The sequence below is a fragment of the Callithrix jacchus genome, chromosome 19, assembly GCF_049354715.1.
Source record: "Callithrix jacchus isolate 240 chromosome 19, calJac240_pri, whole genome shotgun sequence".
Taxonomy (NCBI): Eukaryota; Metazoa; Chordata; class Mammalia; order Primates; family Cebidae; genus Callithrix; species Callithrix jacchus.
Window position 1 is genome coordinate 13,149,061 of NC_133520.1, and position 27,850 is coordinate 13,176,910.

General features: G+C 36.7%; 1 protein-coding gene across 1 annotated transcript in view; it reads left to right on the plus strand.

Annotated features, from left to right (window-relative positions):
• Positions 1–27,850, plus strand: part of USH2A (usherin) — an 815,757-nt gene that overhangs the window by 388,547 nt on the left and 399,360 nt on the right. The window lies entirely within an intron of this gene.

Below are 27,850 nucleotides of genomic sequence, written 5' to 3' on the forward strand. Positions count from 1 at the left end.
TATGCTCACATCATATTATAAAGTGTGATGACACTGAAAAGGAAGTAAATTGTTGAAAACCTTTGTGAATACACGAGGCTTGCATTATGTATACTGTCTGTACTGTGTTTATGTTTGTATGATACTTATAGTGGTTTTATATTTCATATTGTTTTATATACTGTATGTGACTCCCATGCGAGACATTATTAATCAAATATTGATTGATGAAAAAACCGAGGCCTAGAGATATTAACTTCTTCATAAAGGTCACAACAAGTTAGAGTCAGAGGTAGGATGAATTATTTATGTGTTCACTCACTCACATTAATGCCAGGTACTAAGGTTGTAATAGGGAGCTGGCCAGACACTGTCCCTCTTCTCTTGGCATTTACTGCTTCATGGGAACACATGTAAATGCTGGAGCGAGTCATGTGGACAGGGCTGGGATTCATCCAGTTGCATTCTCAGGTTTACATTATTTGGCCCCCTTCTAGTCTGAGAACCTTAAAAGGATAATAACAGTTACTTTTATATTTTATTATTCATAATAGGATAGAATTCTATAATTTTCTACAATTCTACAACATAGATATTATTACCCCCATTTTACAAGTGAAGAAACTGAAGCAAAGAGAGATTAAGTAACCCAAGGTTACACAGGTTAAGTCAGAGGCTTTGGCACTAACCCAAGCATTCTGGCTATGTTGAAGAGAGTGCGGTCTTAAAAACAGTGCTTTTAACTTCTCTAAGTCTTAGTTTCTGAATTTGTTCAATGGTGTTAATTACATTTTTCAGTATTTTAAAGAGAATTAGAACTATATATAAAACATATAACATGTCATTAGCAATTAGTAAAGAAAAGTTATAATTGTTACCTCCTGTACCACACAGAGTTCATAGTGAAAACTTAATAGGTTCATCTTACTCCAACAGTATCTTATGGCATGATTTTAATTACAAATTATAAACCACAGAAGTTATTTCAGAAAAAAATCAAATCACACCATGGAAGGAACTTTACACATATATTGATAATTAACATACAAAGCACTTCTATAGGACTCAGAGATAACACTGCATATAATGGGATATCATCCCTTTTAGGACCAGAATAGTCATTTCCTCTGAGAATCCTTTGACTCTCCGCCTATGACACAGGTATGCCCTGTATGCTTACTGAGTAGCTTTATATTACGCCCCTGCTTTTGGTTTGTGTCATCTTGAATAGAACTGCTTGTTTGCTCATGGGTTTGGCCTGCTGACCCATAAGGATCGTAAGGATACAATTATATTTGTTTTTTTTCATCACTGCGTCTCTTGGACCTATCACAGAGTGGGAATGGAATAAAAACTGTTATTCCACTCCAACTGTTATATAAGGACTGAACGAATGAAGTCAAATGATTTCTGGGAACAAAAAAGGAAGATAGGAAAGGGGAACTGATGGGGGAAAGGATTAGGATAGGAATAAGGCAATAGAGAAGAGAAAAAGATGGAAAGAGATATGCCAGGGGAAGAGACGCTAAGGTCCCTCCCATGTACAGAAACAAATGCTGAATCAGTCCACAGGGAAGTGTCGTGCAGCTGATGGCAGGTCTCAAACTGTAGGACTTGACTCTTTCCAAAATGTACAGGATGCCATATGAAGTTACACTGGGCACAACCAGAAAAACAGCAGTGTAGGGAGAGGAGGCAAGAATTCACTTCAGTTTCTAATACCACCTGCAAAATGACACTGAATCTGATGTTTCGGAAGAGCCTACAAAATTGTTTGACTGAATTATCAAGAACACCGTGGGACTATAGGCACTGATGAAAGATATTGGTAAATGGCACCATAGTGTAGTATTACAATAGAAGCCCTGAACATAAAGAAAGTGAAATATTTTTAAAGTACCTACAACCATGTTATCTTGCTTATAGTAGTAATAGTTTGATTCTTCAGTGGTTTTCAATCTTCATGTAATATTTTAAAGAATATCTCTCCAATATTGTAGCATTTTTTCTGCTATTATCTTTCTTGTTATTTCATAAGCAACTATATTCCTTCTTGCTTTTATCCCCAGATAGCCTAAGCTATGAAGCATATTGAGATTGCAGTGCTGGTCAAAGAGGGGAAATAAACTGAGAAAGTTAAGATGGGGTTCAAAGATGTACATGATTATTCTAACTTTATTGCTGGAAAAACTGAGATGTAGATAGGTTAAGGAATTCTATAGTCAGTAATCAGAAGAACTAATTCAAATGTAGATCTATCTGGCCCCAAATTACCTGATTTTAATTTCTATACATTCTGCTTATTGCTTATATTTTATTTTTCCTTGCCACAACTCTAAAAGAAAGACCCCAGAACACCTGTGTTAGTCTGCTATAGTTGCCATGGCAAAATACCACAAACTAGGTGACTTTAATAGAAACTTATTTCTCACAGTCTGGAGGCTGAAAGCCTGAGACCAAGATTTCAGCTGGCTCAGTTTCTCCTGAGTCTCTCTCTATGGTTTGCAAATAGTGGTCTCCTCACTGTGTGCACCATGGTCTTTCCTTGATGTGACTTCATCCTTGGTATCTCTTCCTCTTCCTCTGAGGATGCCAGCTCTACTGGATGAGGCTCCCACCCTATGACCACATACTTTATATCTATGATATGGACTAAGTTCAGGCCACTTATATCTTCAACGGTTACCTATCAACAGAGACTCTCAGAGAAGACTATATAGGAAAGGGACTCCCTGAAGTCAGCAAGGGAGAAGGCTGGTAGGAAACTGATCTAGCCATTGGGATGGACTTTATCATTTAGGGGCACTTTGAGTCTACACCATGACATGTCTCTATCTACAGTGCTATTGGGCCTTATCGCTCATCTTTGTTTCAGGATATTTGTGACCTAATATCTTTTCCACACTGAGTGGTTTGTGGGTAGAACTTCTATATATGACGTCTGGTGCTTTCAGCAATAGTGTCAGTCTAGGGCCACTAAAATGAATCTGTACAGAGCTGAAATGTCTCTTCACAGAAAAACTGAGAAATGGAAGACAGAGTCTACTAGATTGGGAAAATAATAGAAAATATCTTAAATTATAAAAGTGATATATTCTTACTGAAGTTAAGGTAAAACATGCAGACATGTATACCTGATAATTCTGTCATATAGAACTCATAATATTTGATGTAATACCTTTAAGTACTTTATTCATTTTAACAAAATTGAGCTATAGCCTATGTATGATATTGAATATTTACATCTTCCCTTATTATAGTATGACTATATCCTATCATTATACATTTTTCTAAAAATATTTTTGAAACATTTTAAATAACATTATATTCCATCTCATGTCATATAATGGATATGATCTTGACATAGATATTATTATACATAATACTGTATTTGCTAGCTTCCTGGAAGAACAGCTAAGTCAAAAGTAATGAACATTTACAGAATATTTGATATACTTTGTCACATTATTTCCAGCTATCAGCAGTGAATTTTAGATTCTTATTTGATAATTTTACAAATAAAAAATATTATTTTATTTTTATTTGCATTTTAAAGTACCAGTGATAGTGAACACTTTTCTGAATAATTATTAGCCTTTTATATTTTTCATTAATTCTTCTAATCACATTTTTGATGAGCAAAAATTTAATTAGGGTATTTTGAAACTTCTCCAAGAGCTACGCTGTTTTTGCTGGTTACAATCACCCGCACTGTTTAAAATGTTTTACCTTCTGCAGTATCAGAAACTTTCCTAATAACTTGATTTCATGTCTTCTCCTAAATATTCAAAGTGTCAACAATTTTTTTCTCACTCCTGCGCCATTTACTTGTAATTTCCTTTTAAGTTTTCACATAGACCCGACATTCTTCCCCTATGCTTTGCAAATGGATCTTGCTGCCATGGTGGGCCTGAGTAAAGTAAATGCATTTCAATTCAGAAGCCACTTAGCATCCAGGTGGCTTGATTTGTTTTCTTCTTTCTCTTAAATATGAAGCATTAAAAGTCAAAGGCATTGCTGCACCTTGAGTTAGTACAAAATATATTTAAAAATGCATACAGTTCAAATTTTTTACCTTGCATAGGCCATAAGCTAGTAGTATCGTGGGTCAGTTCTGACACTGAAAAATGAATCCAGTTAGAGAACCTCCCGAAGGCTGTTGATGTTTGCTATAATAAATAGCACACACTTTAAGTCAAACTTTTTCATTCTGTATTCAAAGGTAATGGATTTTTCGTAACCATAGTAACCATGGTGTATTTCTGGATAAATACATGAGGTATATACATTCTAGTTTTATTTTTGAATATAAACTACCACATTATGTATTACTAATAATATGAAAAATAGGATGTAGGTTAGTATAATGACAGCTTAAACTAGTATGCATTTTTCTTCCACAAAAAATAAATATTTATCAAAAGTATAGGTTCAATTAATTTTTCTCCCAGTTTGGTGGTATTCTGGTGATGCCATTTATCTTTTTTTGCAAGATCTCCATTAATCTCTTATTTCTGTCCCATAACAGATTTTTAGGAATTTTGAGGTAAGAAACAATTGTACTTTAAAGCTTATGATTAAAAACATAATCGAAAGATTGAAGGATCTATATTGATATCCCTAGCAGAGCTATTGTGGGCCACTGAAGATGTGTGTATACAGTACATTCCTAAACAGGTAGAAAAAGGAAATCCTTCATGAGACTGTTCAACATACCAGGATTGTTTCAAAGTTCAGGCTAGCTAGCATCTGATTGATGATGACTATCCAGACTGTAGCCAACCAGATTATTCTCATTTTAAATGAGCACCCTACCAGAAACTGGTCATTTTTAAGAAGTTTATGAGATGTTTCAGAAAAGCCTACAAACTTTTGAGAAACAAGAATAGCAAGATGGTGGTAATCAGGATAAGCTTCCACCAAACTCGGCAAGGAGGTTTATGTGAGTTGTGCTGCCTAATAAGAAAAGACTACCTGAATTGCTTTTAGTTAAGCCAACCTAAGCTACTGCTGTTGATAATGACTAGAACTCCAGAGGAGACAAGGTTAATAGGGACACTATAGAAAAATAACAACTATCTCACACCAAGACATAGCACATGTGTATTTTCAAGTGTATCATCTGATAAATCTGTATAGTCATTTTATAATTAAATAAGAGTGACTGGTATCTAGAACCATAATAACATCTTCACACCGCTCCTCCATTAGGACCTTGATTTCTATCACTAAGACTGAGACAGTAAGATATGGATAATAGCAATGTTGTGAGTGTGTGTGTGTGTGTGTGTGAGAGAGAGAGAGAGAGTGTGTGTGTGTGTGTGTGTATGTGTGTGTGTGTAGTTGAGAAAGAAAAATAGAGGATAGAAAGGAGGATGAGAGGGAAAGGGGAGGGTGAAAGAGGGAGGAAAAGTGGATGCATTTCTGGTAAAATCATATAGGCAATAATTATTTATGTCTAACAAACTAAAACTGCTAAAACTTTTTTTGGTCTTATTTGCCAAGGTCAAAGAGAACAATGTATAAATAGCAAAATGGAAACACTCACTTTAAACCTTCCAAACACTTAAGTCTTACGATGAGAAATTTATTGACGAAGAAGCTGTATTGCTTATGGCACAGTAAAAACACGTTTAAAGGTTAGGTACTTCTATCCAGGCATTATAAGGAACCTTATCAGCACTCTACAAATTTGAGCTAAATTATACTCATTCACACCAATGGCTTACAAAAGGTCTTTTCTTAGGAAAATAGAACTTTACTTTAACCTAGATATTGTCTTTATTTTGCAAATTTAAATATCACATCGCAGTATATTGAAATAACTCCTTTTACCCAAAACTACTATTACCTAAAGGAATGCAGTTAACATGCCTGTGTTCTGTTACAAGCTCCCATAATAATAAGGCAGAGCATGTGAGGGTGTCCAGGTAAGACACTGGTCTCATCTGTGAGTCACTGTGCCACTCTGTTATAAACGAGGTCATACCATGGTTCCCTTTTATGTCATGGTCACATAGCATAAAGTCTGAGAAACTTTAAGGATATGAGGAAACAAAAATCAAGCTATGCAATAAGCTAGAGCCTTCAGAAGCCAAATTACTAAGCTACTAACTCTGTGACCAGAGACTCCAAAATAGCTGTTCAAGGTTTTTCTAGATATCGAATCCTTGGGTTAATGAACAGTGGATGCTATACTCTCGAGAGTCTTATTTGTCGAGCAACAAAGGATTAAATTAAATGAAAAGCCTGTACAGAATGTTAGAATATCAGTTGTGGTTAGCTGTAAACAATACAAACTAAATGTCATTCTTCCATCAAGGTGCTTTTATAATGCACCCGCATGTAAAGAAATAGAATATGTTTAAATTTACATTTTAAGAGTCATACCCAATTATTATCTGTGATCTTTAAGGAATATTATGTTCATAAATGATAGGGAAAGACTCTATGCTTAAAGGGATTTTAGAAGAATAGTAGGAATAATATTCAGTTAGAAAAGCAATGGAGTTAAATGCTGAAAAGATAATGGAATGTGTCCTTCCATTGAAAGCTTTGCAAATAGAGCTGTCCTGTTATTCTGAGCATTTTGAGAGTTGCTATTATTTTTATGTATCTTTTAAAATTCTTAAATTGAGTTATAAGTTAATACAGAGAAGTGAACATATATTAAGGGTACAGCCTGATGGATATTTACCAATGAAACACATCTATGGAATCTGCACCCAAAGCAAGAAGCAGAACATTATCAGCACCCTGGAAAGCTCCTCAATTTGTTGCCCTAAATCTTGACTCAGATGATGCTGTGATTAATAACATTCAAAAACTTTCCTCAAATACCTAAAACATAAGGTATCTGTTCAAAATCAGTTTAAAAATGGATATGGCCTATGACAGTAATAAAAATATTTAGAAAAAGATATAATCTAATCCCAGCTACTCAGGAGGCTTAGGCAGGAGAATCACTCAAAAACATAAATAAATAAAAAGAAAAAGATGATCCGTTGCATCCCGAATACTCTCAGCCTTACCTTTTGCATCTTCACAGTCACAGCTCTTATATCCCTGGCTCGCTTTCTTTGATTCCTTATAGGAGTGATTAGTTTCCTAGTGCTGCTTAATACAGTACCCAAAATGGGACGTTTTAGCACAATAGAATTTTATTCTTTCAAAGTTTGGGAAGCCAGAAGTTTGAAACGAAGGTGTCAGTAGGACCATGGTCTCTCTGAAAACGAGGGCAGAACCCTTCCTTGCCTACTCCTCCCTCCAGTGGTTTCTGGCAGTCAGCGGCATTTCTTGGCCTGCAGTTACATCACCCAATCTCTGCTTGTGTCATTACACAGTGATTTCCCTTCTTCTAAAGTTCTTTCCTCCTATAAGGTTACCACTCAGATTCAATTTAGGGCTCACCCTCTTTCAGTATGACCTCAACTTAACTTCATGATATCTGCAAAGACCTTATTTTCAAATAAGGTGACATCCACACGTACAGGGATTTAAAACATCAACATATGTTTCGGGAGGACAAAATTCAAGCCACTACACCTCCATTGGCTTCACAACTTCTTTGCCACTCAACTGAAACTTTTCTTACCTAGGTTGTCAACGTTCTGGTAGTCTCCAGTTCAGGACAGCATGGAGGCTGTATAACTCACGATGTTTTGTTGATCACTCCCCCATCTCAGAACATTCTTCTCTTGGTGTCTTTGATACCTCACCTTCTCAATTTTCCCTGTTGCTGTCCACGTTCTGGTGTGGTCTCTTATTCCTCTTTTTCTTTCACTCAAAAATGTTGGTTTTTCCCAGGATTCCTCTTGGAACATTCCACACAATCTCCCTTTAATGACTCAGTAGTCCTTGTCTTCAGACATTTTTCCTAAGCCACACACATTTTTCTGACTGCATATTAGGCACTCCTGCTACAAGTGTTTTTACTCCAACTCCTTAAAACTGAATTTACTGTATCTGCCACATCCTATCAATGTGCTATTTATTCTGAGTTTTTCATCTTAGGGAACAGTAACTGTATTCATTCTTTTCCCCAAACAAAAACCTGGAATTAATCTTGGATTACTCCTCCTTCATAATTCACAACCAAACTTTTTTGTTGTTCTTGTTTTAAGACAGGATCTCCCTGTGTCTCCCAGGCTGGGTGGAGTGGAATGGTGTGATCATGGCTCCCTGCAGCCTCAACCTCCTGGCTCAAGCAATCCTCTCACCTCCACCTCCCAAGTAGCTGGGGCCACAGGTACATACCACCACGCCTGGCTAATTTTTGTATTTTTTGTTGAGATAATCTTTTGCCATGTTGCCCAGGCTGGTCTTGAACTCCTGAGCTCAAGCCATGTGAACATTCAATTTTAAAATAATATCTAAGCATCTCCTGTTGGCATGTCACACTTGTCATCTGGCTGCTAGCTACTTTCTTGGCCTTATATCATTCTTTTACTCTCATTTATTTCTACAACACTACATTTGTTTCCTATTTCTTTTGGTTTTGTGAAATAGAGCATGTTCGTTTCTATATGCAGACTTTTGGACTTTCTGTTTGCTCTGACTGGAATTTACATTCCCCAGCTCTTTACATGGCTGTATCATTGTCTTCCTTGAGTTCTTAGATCTTTATAAAACCTTCTCTATATTAGTTAGAATAACCTAGATGTTATAAGCATACATACTTATACATACAGGGAGATAATAGTCTTTAACAGTGAAAAAACAACTAAAGTTTATTTCTTACTTATTTAGCATTGAGTGCATAAAAAGTTTGGTCCACAGAGTTTCCTTTTTCTGCACAGTCATTCAGGAACATGGGCAGATGCAGATTCTGCCATATCTAACCCATGATTTCCAAGGGAGCTCTGGATTTGTTTCAATTGCTATAGCAGATGAGGAAGAGGATTGAGAGATCATCATGGCAGATTGTTTTGGGCCAGGCCTTGGAGTGAACATGTTGCCCCTGCCCACATTCCAGTGACTGTAACTCAATTTCATGGCCACATATAACTGTAAGGGAGAATCCATAGCCGGCTTAAAGCAACACCTTGTACTACCTCGAAGTTCTGTAAGTCAGAAGTTTGGGTGGACTTAACTGGGTTCCTAACTAGGGCTTTACAAGGCCAAAATCAAGTGTTGGGGCAGTTTGGGCTCTCATCTGAAGGCTCTGGGAAAGAAATTACTTCTATACTCTTTCAGATTGCTGGCCGAATTCAGTTCCTAGCAGTGGTAAGGCCTAGGTCCCTGTTTCCATGTTGGCTATCAGTCATAGGCCACTGCCAGCTTCTAGAGGCCACATCAGGTCCTTCCACGTGGCTCCCTCCATCACAGTGATGGGGAACCTCCAGGATATTTAATCCCCCTCATGCTTCAAACCTCTCTGACTTTTCCCACCAGCTGGAGAAAACACTCTGCTTTAAATTGCTCAGAATTAGTTTGGGCCCGTCAGGATTCATTTCCTTTCCTTCATATAAGGTAAGATCATCATGAGTGTGATAGCTCAAGAAATTCACAGATTCCACCCACACTCAAAGGGTATGAATTGTATACAGGTGAGTGTCACTGGGAGTCATTCTTGAATTCTTCCTACCACAAGGTTCAGAAGCAGAATCACTCAAGCGTGACTCTTACTCACCGGTAACCTTGCTAAGCCTTGGTTTCCTGGTAGAATGGTAACAACAGTATCTACTTTAGGAATTTCATATAAAAATTAAATGTGGGCTGGGTGTGGTGGCTCACGCCTGTAATACCAGCACTTTGGGAGGCCGAGGCGGGTAGATCACAAGGTCAAGAGATCGAGACCATCCTGGTCAACATGGTGAAACCCCATCTCTACTAAAAATACAAAAAATTAGCTGGGCATGGTGGTGCATGCCTGTAATCCCAGCTACTCAGGAGGCTGAGGCAGGAGAATTGCCTGAACCCAGGAGGTGGAGGTTGCAGTGAGCTGAGATCGCGCCATTGCACTCCAGCCTGGGTAACAAGAGTGAAACTCCGTCTCAGAAAAAAAAAATTAAATGTGATAACACATATAAAATGATTAGCATAGTTCCTGCAACTTTTGTAAAAATAGTAATCAACAACCCAAGCTATTAGTTGCAGAAATAATGAAATTATTATATCATCCTAAATATTCTTAATGCAAAACATCCCTGCATGCAGAAAAAAAAGCATCTTTCTAAATTTTATGTTCAGTTTAACTCAGGAAATATTTGTTGAGCAGGTACTATGTACATCAGAGGTTAGAAGTTATGTATATAACTAAGATATTATCATTCTTCCTCAAATCATTCCCAGTTCAATTGCTTAGACAGAAATATATACAACTAAATAGAATACTGTCCAATCTGTGGTTGATTCTGTAACATGTGTGACAACAAAAGAGAAGGGTTCAATCCAGTTTGGAAGACAAGTGTCACAGAAGAAGTGAATTTTTGCAGGCTTGAGAGTAGGGTTTCAGATCTCAGGAACAGGCACACATAAGGACCATGGCTGAATAGGCAGTAGGCCCAGAACTATTCATGTGCATTTCATAAAAATTAAAGAGGGAAGAGTATAACATGACTGTACACCCTGGGTAAGAAAGCAATAGTGAGAAGCAAGGTGGGATTCAGATTATCAAAGGTGCTAAGTTGTCTTGAGATATTTTTTTTTTAATTTTTTATTGGATTTTAGGTTTTGGGGTACATGAGCAGAGCATACAAGACAGTTGCGTAGGTACACACATGGCAGTGTGCTTTGCTTTCCTTCTCCCCTTCACCCACATTTGGCATTTCTCCCCAGGCTATCCTTCCCCACCTCCCCCTCCCACTGGCCCTCCCCTTTTCCCCCCAATAGACCCCAGTGTTTAGTACTCCCCTTTCTGTGTCCATGTGTTGAGATATTTTAACTTTGTTCTGAGGCAACAGAGAACCATTGAAGGATTTTCAGTAATACCGTAAGACAGTCAGTGCTTTAGAAAACACATAGTTTGACCATAGCATTGCTTGGAAACAGTGAAGGCTGAGCCTCTGTAGCTGTTGTCTCCATTGAGTAGGCGCAAGGACGAGTGGGTTAGAACACTAAATGCAAGAAGCTAATTGGACTTGGCCATACAGATGGCAAAAGGATGAGGTGGAGAGGAGAGAAAAGCATTATGTTTATTTGTTAACAGCTCTATTGTATTTCTGTGCATCAGTCAGTGTAAAATAAAATCTGCTTATTTTAAATCCTTTTAAATAGTGTTTAAATATTTCCTGATGACACAATCTGTTGAAGTATTTATCCTTGGTGCAGATTTCCATTAACCTTGTTGTAGATGCTAAGCCTACAACCATGTATTTATAGGGGCCTCGACTGCGGGGTAAAGCCTAGTGACATCATTATAAAGCACATCTGGAGAAGCTTTAGGGTCTTTGTCTTTCTATCCGATTTAGGAAATTTAGTAAACTATAGAAGAATGCCATTATCAACAGCCCCTAAATTCTCAGATTACGAGGGTGTCCTTTCTCTCAAAATAGAGGCAGAAAGGGATTAAAATCTCTAAAGCTGTCAATGATTCAGAGAAATGCCCAGTACACAGATATCAAGGAAATTAGGGGATCCAGTTGTATTGGATATACAAGAAGAAAAAAAAGGCAGAAATTAAAATCAAAGTAACCTTTTATCATGTCTTTTGTCAGGATATTTTTCATTGTTTTTAGAGTCTGTATCAATCCTTTGGTTCCTAAAGGACAAAATTCCCTTGATAATTTTATAAATTATTTTCAAAATAGTTTCTCTATATTATAGATTAAAAAAATTAATACCTAGAAAAGCTCAGGTTACTTCTTTCAGTCAAGTAATGACTCATTGATGAAACTGAAAAGAAAACATTGTTTTTTTCACTCTCCCCAATACTTGATAGCTATCTGAAATTGAAAATGTCTTTAACAGGGTATTTTTATTTTGTCCGTGGCAAAAAAAAAAATGTGAAGCCTTCAAAAGCAATGATCGTTCATTCGGGTTTTTACAAAACAAATAGTTCCAAGTCCTGACTCTTTCAGTTGCCAGTGATAGATAACCAACAATCTCATCTTTGCTTGTTTTTCTAATGGAATTCATTCTCTATTGCAACACGGGCTTTCTCCATGGACTGGGAAACATGGTCATCAGCAACTCTAAGTTCATATTCTATGGGGAAACTGCCCCAGCAGTTCCAGACTGAAAAATACTGAAGGGCCGAGTGTGGTGCCTCACACCTGTAATCTCAGTGCTTTGGGAGGCTGAGGCGAGCAGATAACCTGAGGTGGGGAGTTCGAGACCAGTCTGACCAATGTGAAGAATCCCCGTCTCTACTAAAAATTTAAAATTAGCCCGGTGTGGTGGCTCATGTCCGTAATCCCAGCTACTCAGGAGGCTGAGGCAGGAAAATCACTTGAACCTGGGAGGTGGAGGTTGCAGTGAGCCAAGATCGTGCCTCCAGCCTGGGCAAACAGAGTAAGACTCTGTCTCAAAAAAAAAAGAACAAAAGAAAAATAATGAGGAAATGTTCTGATTGGTCCATTTTGAATCATGTTCTCAACTTTGGTGTCAAAGAGGCAGGATCTAGTTAATAGAAGAAAGGAAAGAGAGAAACAGCCCCTGGGAGATTATGATGACCTAGGGCATCACACCAAATGCTGACTCTTGAAATTCTAAAGTTTGGCTCATTTGTTAAATTTACGAATATTAGAATCTAAGTGCCACTAAAACTCAACTGTACATATATCGTATGTAAGTGTGTGTGTGTATGTGTATTTTCTGAATGCAGCTCATGAATACGTATCCTTGAAAATCCAACTCTGATGACTACCTGTGTTCTTTTGTTTGAAAATGTCTTTAAAATTTTATCTATTTTCTTAAAATTAACTCTGTTTTGTTGGTTTATTTTTCACCATTTTTGTATTTCTCAAATCTGTCTGTATGTGGCTGCCTTTCCAAAATAATGTCAGTTCTTAGAATATTTATCTACATGGTTTTTGTATTGAAGGGAGGCCATTCATTTCTTTTGATCATTTTTTAAAACTTTTATTTTAGATTCAGGGATGCGTGTGTAGGTGTGCTATATAGGTAAATTGTGTGTTGTAGGGGTTTGGTGTACAAATTATTTCATTATCCAGGTTATAAGCGTGGTACCCGATAGGTAGGTTTTCAGTCCTCCCCCTCCTCCTGCCCTCCACCCTCAAGTAGGCCCTGGTGTCTTGTTCCCTCCTTTGTGTCTACATGTACTCAATGTTAACTCTCAATAATAAGTGAGATTATATGATATTTGATTTTCTGTTCCTGCATTAGTTTGCTTAGGATAATGGCCTCCAGCTCCATTCTTGTTGCTGCAAAGAACACGATCTCATTCTTTTTTATGGCTGCATAGTATCCCACATTTTCTTTATTCAGTGTACCATCAGTAGACATTTAGGTTGATTCCATGTCTTTGCTGTTATGAATGATGCTGTGAGGAACATTTCTTTTGATTTTTTTACTTTTATTGTCTGAATTAGGGCATCATAACAGAGCCCTCTGCTATAGGCTGAATTGTATCCTTCCAAAATTCATAAATTAACATTCTAATCTTCAGAATGTAACCATATTTGGGGATGTGGTTTTGTTTTGTTTTGGTTTTGGTTTTTTTGAGACAGAGTTTCGCTCTTGTTACCCAGGCTGGAGTGCAATGGCACGATCTCGGCTCACCACAACCTCCGCCTCCTGGGTTCAAGCAATTCTCCTGCCTCAGCCTCCTGAGTAGCTGGGACTACAGGCACGCGCCACCATGCCCAGCTAATATTTTGTATTTTTAGTAGAGACGGGGTTTCACCACATTGACCAGGATGGTCTCGATCTCTTGACCTCGTGATCCACCCGCCTCAGCCTCCCAAAGTGCTGGGATTACATACCATGATACGATGTTGTCTTTAAAGAGGTAATTAAGTCAAAATAATGATATGATGATAAAAGCATCATGCCCCTCATCAAGGTTTTGTAGATGAAGTCTAAGTAGCTTAGGTGACCTGTATCATTGATTTGTACATATTTAATATATATAATATCAACTACTACTTTCTGGATACTAAGAGAATTGCTGAAAATACAGTGGTAAACTTCAGTGAACCTATATATCTTGATTTGTACACTGTCTTTCATTTCAATTACCTTGTTTAAATCTTGTCACTATATAACACTAATAAAAGTAACCAAAAAATTGTAATAAATAGTATCACAAACATTTTATTGTGCTTGAGATTGTTTCAAAGGTATTTATTTTTCTGGCCATACACACACATATATAACATAACATAATATAATTAAAAATCTAATAAACATTACTAGACTACTAGTTAAACAAGTTATGGCTAATAACATGCACAAAATATTATATGAACACAATAGAACAAGCAGATCTTTATCAATAGGAGAATATCTTCGAAGTATATTGTAAAGCACTTGTGCAGAAAAGCATATTCTCTATTCTGGTAATATTTTTTTGTCTGTTTGTATGTACACAGACTATCTCTAGAGGTATACATATAAATTCAATAATTTCCTGGGAGAAAACTGGGTAATTGTGAAACAAAGGTGGAGAGAGACTTAATTTTTATGTAAGGTCTTTTGTACATTTTAACTGTTGCACCATGAATATATATTAATGCATTATTTATTCAAAATTAAGTGCAAATTAAAATTACTACAAAATGGTAAATTTTAAATATTAAAGAAATCTTGAAAAAACATAAAGGAAAATTAAAATTGCCCACAATTTTACCTACCAGACACAATCACTAATTATATTTTGCCTTATGTATTTAAAGTCTAATTTTTTTTTATCATTAAGGCACAGACACAAACATATAATTGGGACCAGACTGTTTCACAACTTTTTACCACTTTATAATATGGTAAGCATATTACCAAATTACTAAATTACTTTCTCAGCATTCTTTTATGTAATATTTTGTGTATGTGTGTTTTAAATTATTTAAAATTAATACCACAAATATGTGTGCATTATTTAAAATGATATAGTCTTCTTCCTATTTTGTAAATGTTTTAATATATATTAAGGATACTAACCATTTGCATGCAGTCTATATGACAGGTTTTTTTTCTACTTTGTCTTCTGTATTTTTTTTTACTTTGTTTATGGTGGTTTTAAAATTAAGACATTTTTAAAACTTGTAGTCAATTCAAATTTAGATATATTTTCCATCATACTGTCTTCTTTAAATAAAAAAGTTTAGATTTTCTTTACTCCAAAACTAGATAAATATTTCCTGAGGTTTTCTTTGATAATTTATACTTTCAAATATATTTTCACATGTTCTAGCTTCCATGAATATTTTCCTTTATTCATTTATTTCCTGAGATAGGGTTTCACCCCGTGGCCGAGACAGAAGTGCAGTGGCGTGATCTCAGCTCACTGCAACTTCTGCCTCCTGGGTTCAAGTGATTCTCTTGCCTTAGGATCTTGAGTAGCTGAGATTACAGGCATGCACAACCACACCTGTGTAATTTTTGTATTTTTAGTAGAGACAGAGTTTCACCATGTTGGCCAGGCTGATCTCGAACTCCTGACCTCAAATATTCCGCCTACCTTGGCCTCCCAAAGTGCTGGGATTACAGGCATGAACCACTGAAGGTGGCCACTGTTGTGAATTGTTAAATTACCCAATGATGTCTATAAGGGTCCAAATTTTATTCCAATTTTGCAGGTGAAGAAATAGAAATTCTGAAAACTTAATTGATATGCCTGAAATCATAAAGCTAGTTAATGTCATAGCTAGGACTAGACTTTTGGTGCTTATATAATGTTCTGACTCCCAAATCACAAATCTCTACTAGATGTTTAAAGTCAAAGAATGATGGGAAATTCCATTAAATTATTAATTATATTCAGTAGTTTCAAAATATTAATACAACATTGATATCTTTAGTACATATCAATGTATTCTTGAAGACAACATGTCAATTAAATTGTCTCTTATTCAGATGTTAGCTTCAGTTTTTAAAATTTAAAGCTAGTCTGCTGATTTTCAGTAAGAGTTATCTAACATTGTGAACTCATAAGTTGAGGAGAAAGCAGTACAAATTATAGGTCTGCAGAGTGTAACACTGATAAAGAAGGGCCGTTTCTTCCAAGTCAGTAAGCAAAGTGATGTAAACCGATATTTTGTAATTCTATTGTTGTATGACCTTATATTATCCCTGTTGTAATTAACTATGGGCATGAAATAATAATAGTATATCCTTTTAATCCACTCACAGGAATGGTAGGCATATTAATTTGCTAGTGCTGCCATGACAAAATACAGGCCGAGTGGTTTAAATAATGAGAATTGATTATCTTACAGTTCTAGATGCTAGAAATGCAAGACGAAAGTGTCAGTATGTTTGGTTTCCTCTGAGGTCTCTCTCCTTGGCTAACAAATGGCCGCCTTCTCTCAATGTCCTCCCATGATCTTTCCTTCGTACACACACATCCTGGTGTCTTTGTACATCCAAATTTTCTCTTCTTATAAAGACACCAGTCAGACTGAATTAAGGCTCATCAAAATAGCCTTATTTTGACTTAATTGCCTCTTTAAAGACCACATCTTCAAATATGGTTACATCTTGAAGATTAGAATGTCAATTTATGAATTTTGGAAGGACATAATTCAGCCTATAGCAGAGTCTGCTTTGCAATTATTATGCACAATTATTCACCAAGGTAGTAAAAATTAAGCAAACATTTGTATACACAAGTTTTGGGGAAGATAAAGCCTACAGAATATAAGAACAGTGTTTTCAAGAATGCTGATCTGTGGTTCTTTCATTAGTTCAGCTCTTCATATTTATTGAGTGTGATAATGAGGCAGGGAAAATGTAACCTTATGATTAAGAATTGACCTGGTGCATGTAGACATATGTGGTTTTACAGTTTTCCTCTTTGTGTACCCCTCTCTCATATCATTTAGCATACTCTGCTAGAATTATTGATTAATTAACTTCATTGTCTTTTTCACTAGATTGTATTTGAAGGCAGGAACTTTTATCTTTCATCTTTCATTTTGAAGACATGGATTAGTATATGTATATAGTAGAACAATAAGTAGTTTTCAGAATGAAGGAAAGAAGTAATTTTTTCATGGAAACTACATGTCATTATGTAGAGAATTTATCAGAATGCCAGATTAGTTGTTCAGAGACAGAGAGGTTTACCTAAGACTGACCTAAATCTATTAGTATCACAGAAGCATACCAATGCTTGACATACATTGAATAAAATGTTTATTTCCTGTTTCTCTGTATTGTTTGGTCACATGACTATTGCAAAGCCCATAAGCACAAAATTTGTGCAAAACCCCTGAGAGATGCCATCCATGGCTACTAATATACATTTTGATTATATTAAAGTAAAAACTTGATCCGTTATTTTAAATATTCAAGGTAGTTATGTGAATAAATTCTGTAATTGCAACCACAAGATTGGTGCATATTTTAGAAATAAATGCTTGTTTTACTATGAGTGGAAAACTTCCAGTGGCACACAACCTATACAAGGCCATCCTGTTCGCTTGGGTGAAAATTCCATCCCCATGTTTACTATACCTTCCACTCTCATTAAAACCCGGAACAGGAGGAAAAGAGTCTGAGTTAAAAAAAAATAAAAAAATTCCAATAGGGTTTAGGAAAGTTTGTCTTGTATATCCCAACTTTAAAAGGCTATTTAGCAATGACAATATTCTTGTATTGCCCTCTCTATTTCTTCCCCCGCATTGTATACACAAGCCCAACAACTTCTAGGAATATACTAGCACATATGCAAATATTTGAATATCTATTTCACGTGGGGAGATTGGAAAGTCACTTTCTGCCACTTGTGTAGCTGTATTATGCAAAAATCCAGAGGATGCATATCATAAATCCTATTAGGTTGGAACTCTGGGTGTCAAAAAGACTATATAGATAATTTTAAGAGATTTCCCCTCAGCTGAATTGTTGCTATACAGTTAAGCATGGTTTTTAAAATATAAATCAAATAAATGGTTTCTGTAAAGGCACATACCTTTAGTGTAAACTGAACTCCAACAAACTTTTGAGTGGACATTTCTCAAATACAGAATCTATTGAAAACTTCCTCTGAAAAACATTTTATAAAAATTGAAGTTTGGCTTACGTATTTCCATATTATGTTGTTTTAATGACAGCTGTATTCTACTCTATCACTATAAATAAATATGTGACTTTAAAATATATGTTATAAATAAAATTAGCTCATAAATACTAACACTGACCAAACATTAATCATTTCAGAAGATTATCAAAGAGTAATTCAGAAAATAAAAATCTTGTAAAATTACTACCATGATAGCTCTAAGAAAAGTTCATCATAATTTCAGTGGTATTAATGACAAATACCAAATATAAACTTAGAGACAAAAAGATATTTACACTAAGACAAATTAAATGTGTAAATATTATTTTCTCTGATGGGCATGGAAGCCCATCTATACTCTGAATTTATATTTTATTAATACTCTCATATTTTACTTTTATATGTAATTTACTATGTAATATAAAAAACAAAGAGCTTGAAAAACAGATTGGGGGACAATAATGAAATATCGATGCTAATGTTATCTTTAATTTTGTATCTATACATGTTTAGATGTTGTTATCCTCATTGAAATGTGTTACTAATCTGTGAAACTTTGATACTTACCTAAATTAGTTCTTCTTATAAGTAGTTCAGTCTCCATAATAGGAGATAGACTATAATTTGTACTTTTACATAAGTATTCTTCTAAAATAATTCACCACTTTATATTGCAATAGACTGAAACAATATAAATGGCTTAAAATCATTGGTGTATTATAAAAATCTGTGTCAGATAATACACGACATCTGTGAAGTTTGGGAAGCACAACCCAGAACAATGTATAATTCAAAAGAGATGCCTGAAAATATTTTCTACACGTCTCACTATCTGCTGTATCTCATCACATAACACAGTAGGCACAAAGTAGTTGTCCAACAAATACTTGTGGAATGAATAAATGAAGGAATGACAAAAATGCTTTTCCTCAATGTGCTAAGTCAAATAGATATGCTTCCTTTTATTAAAATGTAACTATGTTTTAGATTTCGCTGAAAAAAATGTATACTGGAATTTACATAATTACATAATAAATATTTAAAAAGTGTTATTCCCGGTATTTATGAGCATTCATTAATGAGAATGGCATCTACATAAAAAGATTAGTCAGCCTCTGCTATTTTTGATAATGATTTAAACTTGTTAATTCTTTTTCTTTCTTCCTTTTTTTTTTGGTTGAGAGGGAGCCTTACTCTGTCACCCAGGCAGGAGGGCAGTGGCGTGATCTTGGCTCACTGCAACCTCCACCTCCTGGGTTCAAGTGATTCTCTTGCCTCAGCCTCCTGAGTAGCTGGGATTACAGGCACGTGGCGTCACACCAGCTAATTTTTTTGTATTTTTAGTAGAGACAGAGTTTCACCATGTTGACCAGGCTGATCTCAAATGTCTGACCTCTTGATCTGCCCACCTCAGCCTCCCAAAGTGCTGGAATTACAGGCGTGAGCCATCGCACCCAGCCTTAAACTTGTTAATTCTTACCTGTGTCATTCATTCTCCTTTATAAAATGCTACTATGGCCACTTGTTTTATGTTATCCTCACAACAATTGTAAGTACAGTTCAGATGAATAATATTTTTTTCCTTTCCTTTGCTTTTTAACAAATGAGAAAACAGTCCTAAAGCTCCAGTGATTCACTCACGTTTACACAAATAACTCTAAACTGGTGCTCAGATCTTGCTAATTCTTTGTCTTCTCTTTTGTTTTGTTTCCCTAAACCATAATGCCATCCAATAGTATTTAAGGTTTGCCTGCCTGCTTTTACAATGGTTCTTAGCTTTCCACAACAGCAAGTGCATCAAAGAAGAAAAAGGAAATTGATTATATGGTTATTAATCAAACTCAAATATGGCTAGTACCACCTTTATCAGCGAAACTTACAACAATCTCAGTTTATGTCAGTTTCTCATCCCAGTGTTTAAAGTTTTAAGGACTGGCTTGGGAATGTGAGGAGGCTTTTGCTTTTCATTTTGTACTCTACTAGTTTTAGTTTTTCACTGTGTGCATGCTTATAGCACCCCAACCTTTAAAGAACTAGTGTCCTGGGAAAAAAAAACAAAACAAGGAAACTGCAAAGCAAGGTAGCACTGTACAAATAAAAGCATAATCTTTTTTATTAATTTTTAACTAACACATATCATCCTATTCTGGGTACCATTTTTAAATGACTTACATCTAAGTGTAATGTTAATGTATACTTTCGATGTGCTTAGATATAGCTAAGCAGTCCTAGATTTAGATAAATTGTCTTACACCTACTGTGTATAATTACATAGTATTTCCTAACTTTTATAAAATGTGGTTTGTGTGTGTGTGTATGTATATTGTTACCCACATGAGGTTTTGTTATTTTTCTTACCTCAAGGTCAATAACTGTATCTCACTCTATCTTTTGTGTCTTTTGTTTTTTGAATTTTTTTTTTTTTTTTGTCTACCTTGAACAGTTTTTAAGAAGAAAAGAAGAAAAGGTTGTTTGGGAGTTATATATTTTTAAAAAAAATGGAGAGAGGTCCAAATCTCCTGTCTCTTTTATCACCTATAAACTGTATTGATTTTCACTTTCCTTTCCTAAATTCATGCTTTAAAGATATTGCCCATCTAAAAAACATACAGAGTCCCAAAGCACAAGTGTTGATGTAGTCAGCACCCATTGATTGTACCTTAAAGTGGATACAGACAAACAGATGACTGATGGATCAGGTAGATAAAGATATATAGATATAGATATATAGATATAGATATAGATATAGATATAGATAGATTTATCTTGAATTTTCCTAGAGCCCATTAATCTGAATGTACAAATAAGTCTCATTAGTCCTAATATTTGTATTTCACTGGCTCATTGCCCTCACCTGCTGTAGATGATCTCTGCCTCCAGCAAACTAATCCTCATGCGTTTCTGGGGAGTCCATATGGGTTTTCTCACTTGCACTTAGCATCAAGCCTGACACCAGTTGGCTAAGTGCCACAGTTACACCACTGGGCATCTCCATGAGCCTTCTCTGGATAAAGACCATCATCTATGGGCATGAGGAACACTGCTGTTCTTCCATTGCTGCTCCACCAGGCAACCGAGTCTCTCCCACTGCTGTGCCAGGTGGAAGAGTTTTCCACCAGGGGCCACCTTAGATATTCCCAGTCAGGTGAGTACCAGGACCGCTTTGCTAGGTAGGGCTGTCCCAGTAGATTCTAATGTACCCCTCTGCTGTTGTGTCTGTATCACTGCTGTTCTGTGTCCTGTTGGTGTACCGAAGCTGAATGAGACTGTGTTAAAAGTGGTGGTGGAGAAATGGCTTCCTTCCTTGCCTTCCTCTTTCTTAGGTGAGTCCTAAAAGATTACTGAGTATATTTTAGTATCTTAAAGGTTTAAGAAAACAGATCTTCTTGGTTTTACTCTAAATACAAATCTGGGTAAAGAAGCCAGGGCTTGTAGAATGATCTCTCTCTTCTGAGAACCAGGACCCCATAGCTGGCTCTGATTTCTCTCACGGTGAATTTTTCAAAATGTTTTCCAGTGCATGGGCTTTTGCTTGGTCATCTCACATGTTGTTCATGATACAGCTAAGAGTGAACAGTACACCCAGATGTGTTCCCTCCTTCCATCACTGCCTGCCCTCCAGCCCCATGCCAAGAATGCCACTCCCCAGTTCTAATGGAATATAGAATTATACTGCTGGTATCCTGGTCACCTGTCTCAGTCCATTTAGGGTTCCTATAAAGGAATTACCCAAGGATTTATAAAGAAAAGAGGTTTAATTGGCTCACAGTTCTGCAGGCTGTACAGGAAGCATGGCAGCATCTGCTTCTGGGGAGACCTTGGGGAGCTTTTACTCATGGCAGAAGGTAAAGGGGAGCAGATATCTCATGATGAGAGAGGAAGCAAGAGGCAAGGAGGTGCCAGGCTCTTTTTCAACAGTTATTGTGGGAGCTAAGAGTGAGAACTCATTCACTCCCATGGGAATGACACCATGCCACTCATGAGGGATCTGATCCCAAGATCCAAACACCTCCTACCAGGCTCAACCTCAATGTAGGGGATTAGATTTCAACAGGAGATTTGGAGAAACCAAACAAATCCTATCCAAACCATAGTGCCACCCAATTTACCAGTTACATGGGCAGATCTAAATATTGTTTCTGAATTAACAGCCTCTTACCTTCACTAAGATATTTGAAAAGGAACACTGATTCATAAACCTATCCTTTTCCTGCCACAGGTAGTCAGGGACTTATTATTCTCATTATGTCTCACTATTAACTTCTGTTGCCTAACAAGATATTATATATCGTATATCACATGAATATTTTCTTACAAAATATTGATTCCTAATCTTATTAAAGAATATGATAGTAGTAAATATCAAACTAAATCTGAGAGAAAAACCTCCAGTTTTGCAAAAAAGATTTAGCCAGCTTATGCGACTAAGTTTGTTCAAATAATAACCCTATAAAGTTATCTCAATTCTCTCCTCTTCAGTTTGTGAGTTGAAAGCATTGATGAAGATCAAATGCCAAATGTTGCCTCCCTAATTCTATAGCTCCCCTTGTCCAGAGGCAGAGTGGGGGAGTGGGTAGGATGGTGTGTCTGTGTGTGTGTGTGTGTGTGTGTGTGTGTGTGTGTGTGTGTGTAGAGACAGAGAACAAGAGCAAGACAGAGACTGAGAAGGGGAAAGAGGTAGGAAGGGATGGAGGAATAAAACAGGGGGCTTTCTCTTTGTTTATAATATAAAAGTAACCAAGAAAAAAATCCTGGGTTCAATATTTTTAATTTATTATTACAAATGGGGTGTTAGAGAAGTTCAGGGAGCCAGAGTAGAAGACAGCTAGCTAAAAATGCTATCAGCCTAAGGAGTTTTTCATGGAGGCCTTTTTGTTCTAACCAGCCACAGAAGAAAAGAGAGAAATGAGGAAGCATCATCCTTTTTTATCACAACTGACATTAATGGTTCCCCCCACCACCCCTCCACACACACACAGTAGTGACTGATAACCCTCAGCAGGTTGGGCTCCCCACCACATGACACGTGCTGCAAACATGTTGGAGGGACCAGATTCTCCTTTCTTTTTTGCCAGCTTTCTTATAGCAAAAAGATTTTACTATAAAACAATTAAGAGTATCCAAAGTATTAGGGGTCGTAAGATGCCTACAAAAAGATACATCCTTGATCTCAAAGAGCTTATAACACTGTCAATACTGATGACTGGTATAAGGATGCTTACAAGGGAGATTTCTTAAAAGGACAACTCAGTAGAGTGCAAACTATGCATATGCTGAAGAGAGTCAGGATATGTTTCATGGATAATACAAACATTGAACAGGGTTTTGATGAAAGGGAGGGAGGTGGATTTCTCTGATAAGATCGAAAACATAAGAACAAACAGAAGAATTTGCTGAGTTTAGTGACCCTGTGTTTATTATTTTATTTTATTTTTGAGACACAGACTTGCTCTGTTGCCAGGCCCCGGCTAGAGTGTAGTGGCGCAATCTCAGCTCACTGCAACCTCTGCCTCCTGGGTTCAAGCAATTCTCTTGCCTCATCCTCCCGAGTAGCTGGGGCTACAGACGCATGCCACCATGCCCAGCTAATTTTTATATTTTAGTAGAGATGGGGTTTCACTATGTTGACCAGGATGGTCCCGATCTCTTGACCTCGTGATCCACCTGTCTCAGCCTCCCAAAGCGCTGGGATTACAGGCTTGAGCCACCGCGCCTGGCTGACCCTATATTTATTAATTGTAAGGTCAGAATCTGGTTCTTCTGGAATCAAAATGCTGAGCAAGCAACTGTGGAGCAAGGGCTACACTCTGGCAGAGATGAATGCAGCCTGACATTCCACATGCATCCTGGCATAGCTCATTGCTTTTCAGGCATCTATGAGAAACATACTACCTCTTAGGTCAGCTGCCAAAGATGTGTTCTCACTGAACCATAACCTAGCAGAGGTTCTCAGGTTGGAACACCAAATAACAAGAACATGTGGTCAGTGCTACCTATATTGCTCCAACATGTTAAAACATCTAATTGATGATTTGTGTGAAGGATGCATACAGATGAAAGGCAAAGCAGGAAATGCTGTGTTTTTCATTTATGAAATATTGGGAAGTTACCAGAAGACCAGACAACGTTCATTAGATCATCGTAAAGAAGCAAAAAAAAAAAAAAAAAAAGAGAGCTATGTAATTTTCTGATGATAGAAACAGATAAAAGGATATAAATTCCTCAGTTTACGCCAAGAGTTAAAAGAAAATCATCACCTATTTATTGGTTCGTTTTGTAAATTGAGATCAATGAAATTCTCTGAACAACAGCATGAAATCAATCTTAAAATAGCATATAATTCATGGCCAGTATTGTAAATTACAGTTTGCTTGACAGTAATCAGTGAGGTTTCCATGCACTGGGATGCATTTCCTTGTAACGCGTCTGAGGATAATGCCTGTGGATCCACTTCTAATGCATGTTAGAGTAATCTGTTTTTCCCTGTCCACAACTCCCTGTGTTTGATCTTATGCAAATGATGCAATCAAACGAATGGAAAACAAGATGTTGTTGTTCAGGGGCTCTGACAAACAGTGGCCTTATGTTTTCAGTGTTTCCCCACCCTCCATTTACCCAACTCAGATTCGTGTATATACCTGCAATTGTTTGAATCCATTGATCCATTATATCGCCATCCAAGGGGCTAATCACATCTGTGTAGACAGAATACCAAATCAGTTGCAGTTAAGTTAGGAGAGAGCTGTCATTACATTCCTCTTTGCTTTACCTTTTAAATTGGTGGCTTTGTGTATGGCTTCGCTCTCAAAGAATATCTTAGCCTTGCTTCCCTGTAACCAACTCTTTTTCATTTTTTTTTTTTATTAACTGTTTTTAAAATATTCTCTCTCATTCCATTCATTCGTTTTACATGACTACTCTTTCCCCTCATGCCCAACCTGATGCTTCCTCCTCTTTTCTTCTCTAATTTTTTATTTACCCATTTCCGTCATCATTTCCTCCTGTTTTACCAAGAATTTCCCAATCAGGTCAGCAGGCAACTTTCTCTGCCATATGTCAAATTAGGTTCTCCTCTCTCTCTGTCTCTCTCTCTCTCTCTCTGTCTCTGTCTCTCTCTCTCTCTCTCTCTCTCTCTCTCTCTCTCTCTCGCTCTCTCTCTCTTGCCTCATTATTCAAAGAAGACTAGTAACACTTCATCTTCTTATGGAAATACACTGAGGATATTCCACTTTGGGGTGGATAGCACAGGCATAAAAATATCTTGAAAGTCAAAAAAGCTGTTTAATCAGAGTGGTTTTCTTTGGATTATTAAGTTTACAGTTTTCAGATTTTTAAAACCAAAAGAAAATCCCCAACTTCTGTTGTAGCAACAACATGGCAGTCAGATTTCCCAAACCAGAAATGTGACCTAACAAACTACTTTGTGTGTGTGAATTAACTCATCTTAAATATGTAGAAAACATTTTAATTGTACCTAGGTTCTGAAAATCTTGGCTGTGTGGTTATGATAAGCAAAGAGATGAGGGGCTGGTTGAGTGTGTAACATTTATAAATTTCAGTCTGCAAGACATATATGTATGTCTCTATCTCTGTATACAGTTATGTTATTTCTATAATTCAGTTTAATATCTGACTTTACTCCCATCCAACTTATTAGTAAGTAAATCATAGTCACTTTGGGGATACGTGCACCTCCACTAATTACATAAAAGCTTCTGGGGTCTTACCTAGTTCCTTAGCATATGGAATGTGGCTACCCAAGATGCCTTCTTTCTCTGCGCAAAGGGATAACTATTGGGACAACCCTTTCACATTGAGTGGACATCCTCATTGCTTCCACATCATACTTGGGCAACTGAAATCTTTGCAAGATTTTCTGTGACCCTGCCTGAATACAGACACCAGAGTCTTTCCTTTTGCTCCCATCTTGCCCCCGACCTGGGACTCTACCTTGAAAAAAACAGGGGTCAGGGCCCTTCCTTACTCTGGTACTCGTGCACATTTCTCCTTCCTTCTATCCTTATTCCATCAGTTGGGAAATCTGAATTAGGGAAGAGGGAGACTCCATACTTCCTGTTTCTCCTACATTATATCTGAACTCTGAGCCTTCTCTTTTCCCTCAATTATTTTGTAAGTTCTTTTGATTGTTTGTTTGTTTGTTTTTCTGCCTCCTGACCAGTCACAATCTGTTTTATGGAGAATATCTATTTTATAGTTAAATTCTGATTATATAATTTAATTGAGTGAAATAGTCAGTTTTCATGCTGCTGATAAAGACATACTCAAAACTGGGTAATTTTTAAAGAAAAAGAGGTTTAATGGACTCACAATTCTATGGGCTAGGGAGACTTCACAATCATGGCAGAAGGTAAAAGGCATATCTTACATGGGAGCAGACAGGAGAGAGATGAGAGCCAAGCAAAAAGGGTAGCCCTTATAAAACCCTTAGATCTCATGAGACTTATTCACTACCATGAAAACAGTAGGGGGAAACTGCCCCCATGATTCAATTATCTCCCACCGGCTTCCTCCCACAACATGTGGAAATTATGGAAACTACAATTCAAGATGAGATTGATTTAGATGGGGACATAGCCAAACCATATCATTGAGAGACATTTAGATAAAAATTAAATGCAGAAAAGATATAGGGTCAATAGCAGGGAAGGATGAAAAAAAAATAGGTTAATATGACAATCAGATTTATTTCCGTTTCCATTAAACAAATCCTGAGCATTATAGGAGTTTAGAAGAGGACGCTCTACCTGAGGGCTTCAATCTGAACCCTTACTTGGATCCTCAAGAGAATTGGCCAAACTGTGAAAGCAGAAGAAGGAAAAAAGAAACCAATAAAATGAAGAGACAAACAAAGAAACAACAGTTGTGGCTGAGCAGTTCCAAGAGCCCAGTGCAAGCTGGAAAACCTAAAATTATAGACTGTTTCAGTGTGTTCAGTGGCACCTCTCAGCAACATTTTAGAGATATGAGAAGTATTACAGACATAAGATGATAAGATTTATCCAGAACTGAGAATCAGGATAGCCATGTAGAAGAGGACTGGAGATGTGAAGAACCCTATGGGACCCAGGAATATGGCTTTGTAATGAATGATCAAATTTCATAACAAGGAAAATGCAACTATTCTGGAAATAAGAAGGTGCCAAGAGACTGAACACTGTGTAGGGGCATAGGAGTGATTGCATCAATGTGACAAATGAAAGAGGTTGAAGTAACCAGTTTGTGGTCACAGAGTGCAGGGTTTAGATTTAGAATCTTGGAAATCATTCTGAAGATTATCAAGTAGTAAGTGTAACTATGCTGAATATTGAATAAATGAAGTAGAGGTGAAGGGCATTGCATTTGAGGAAGTTAAAGCAAAGCCAGATTCGGAGATGAGTCATTATTGAGGATGTTAGAGTTGCCAAAAAGGGATTATGATTGAAAAGAAAGCTGAGCCAATGCTGAAGTCATAGAGAAGAGAAGCAGTGTGACCGGAGATGTAATGGGGCATGCGTTAACTAGGTTTGGGGCAGATCTTCTTTTAAATAATAAATTGATATTGATTAACTGTGGCTATTTTTTTTCTCCATCTGTGATATAAATGTATATCACAGAAAATCTTAAAAATATATGTAACAAAAATTCAATCATCTGTATGCACTCACTCTAAGAAAAGCATTGTTAACATTTTGGTATACCACTGTCTCCTGTTTTATTTTTATTTGATTTATTTGTTTTTATTGTTTC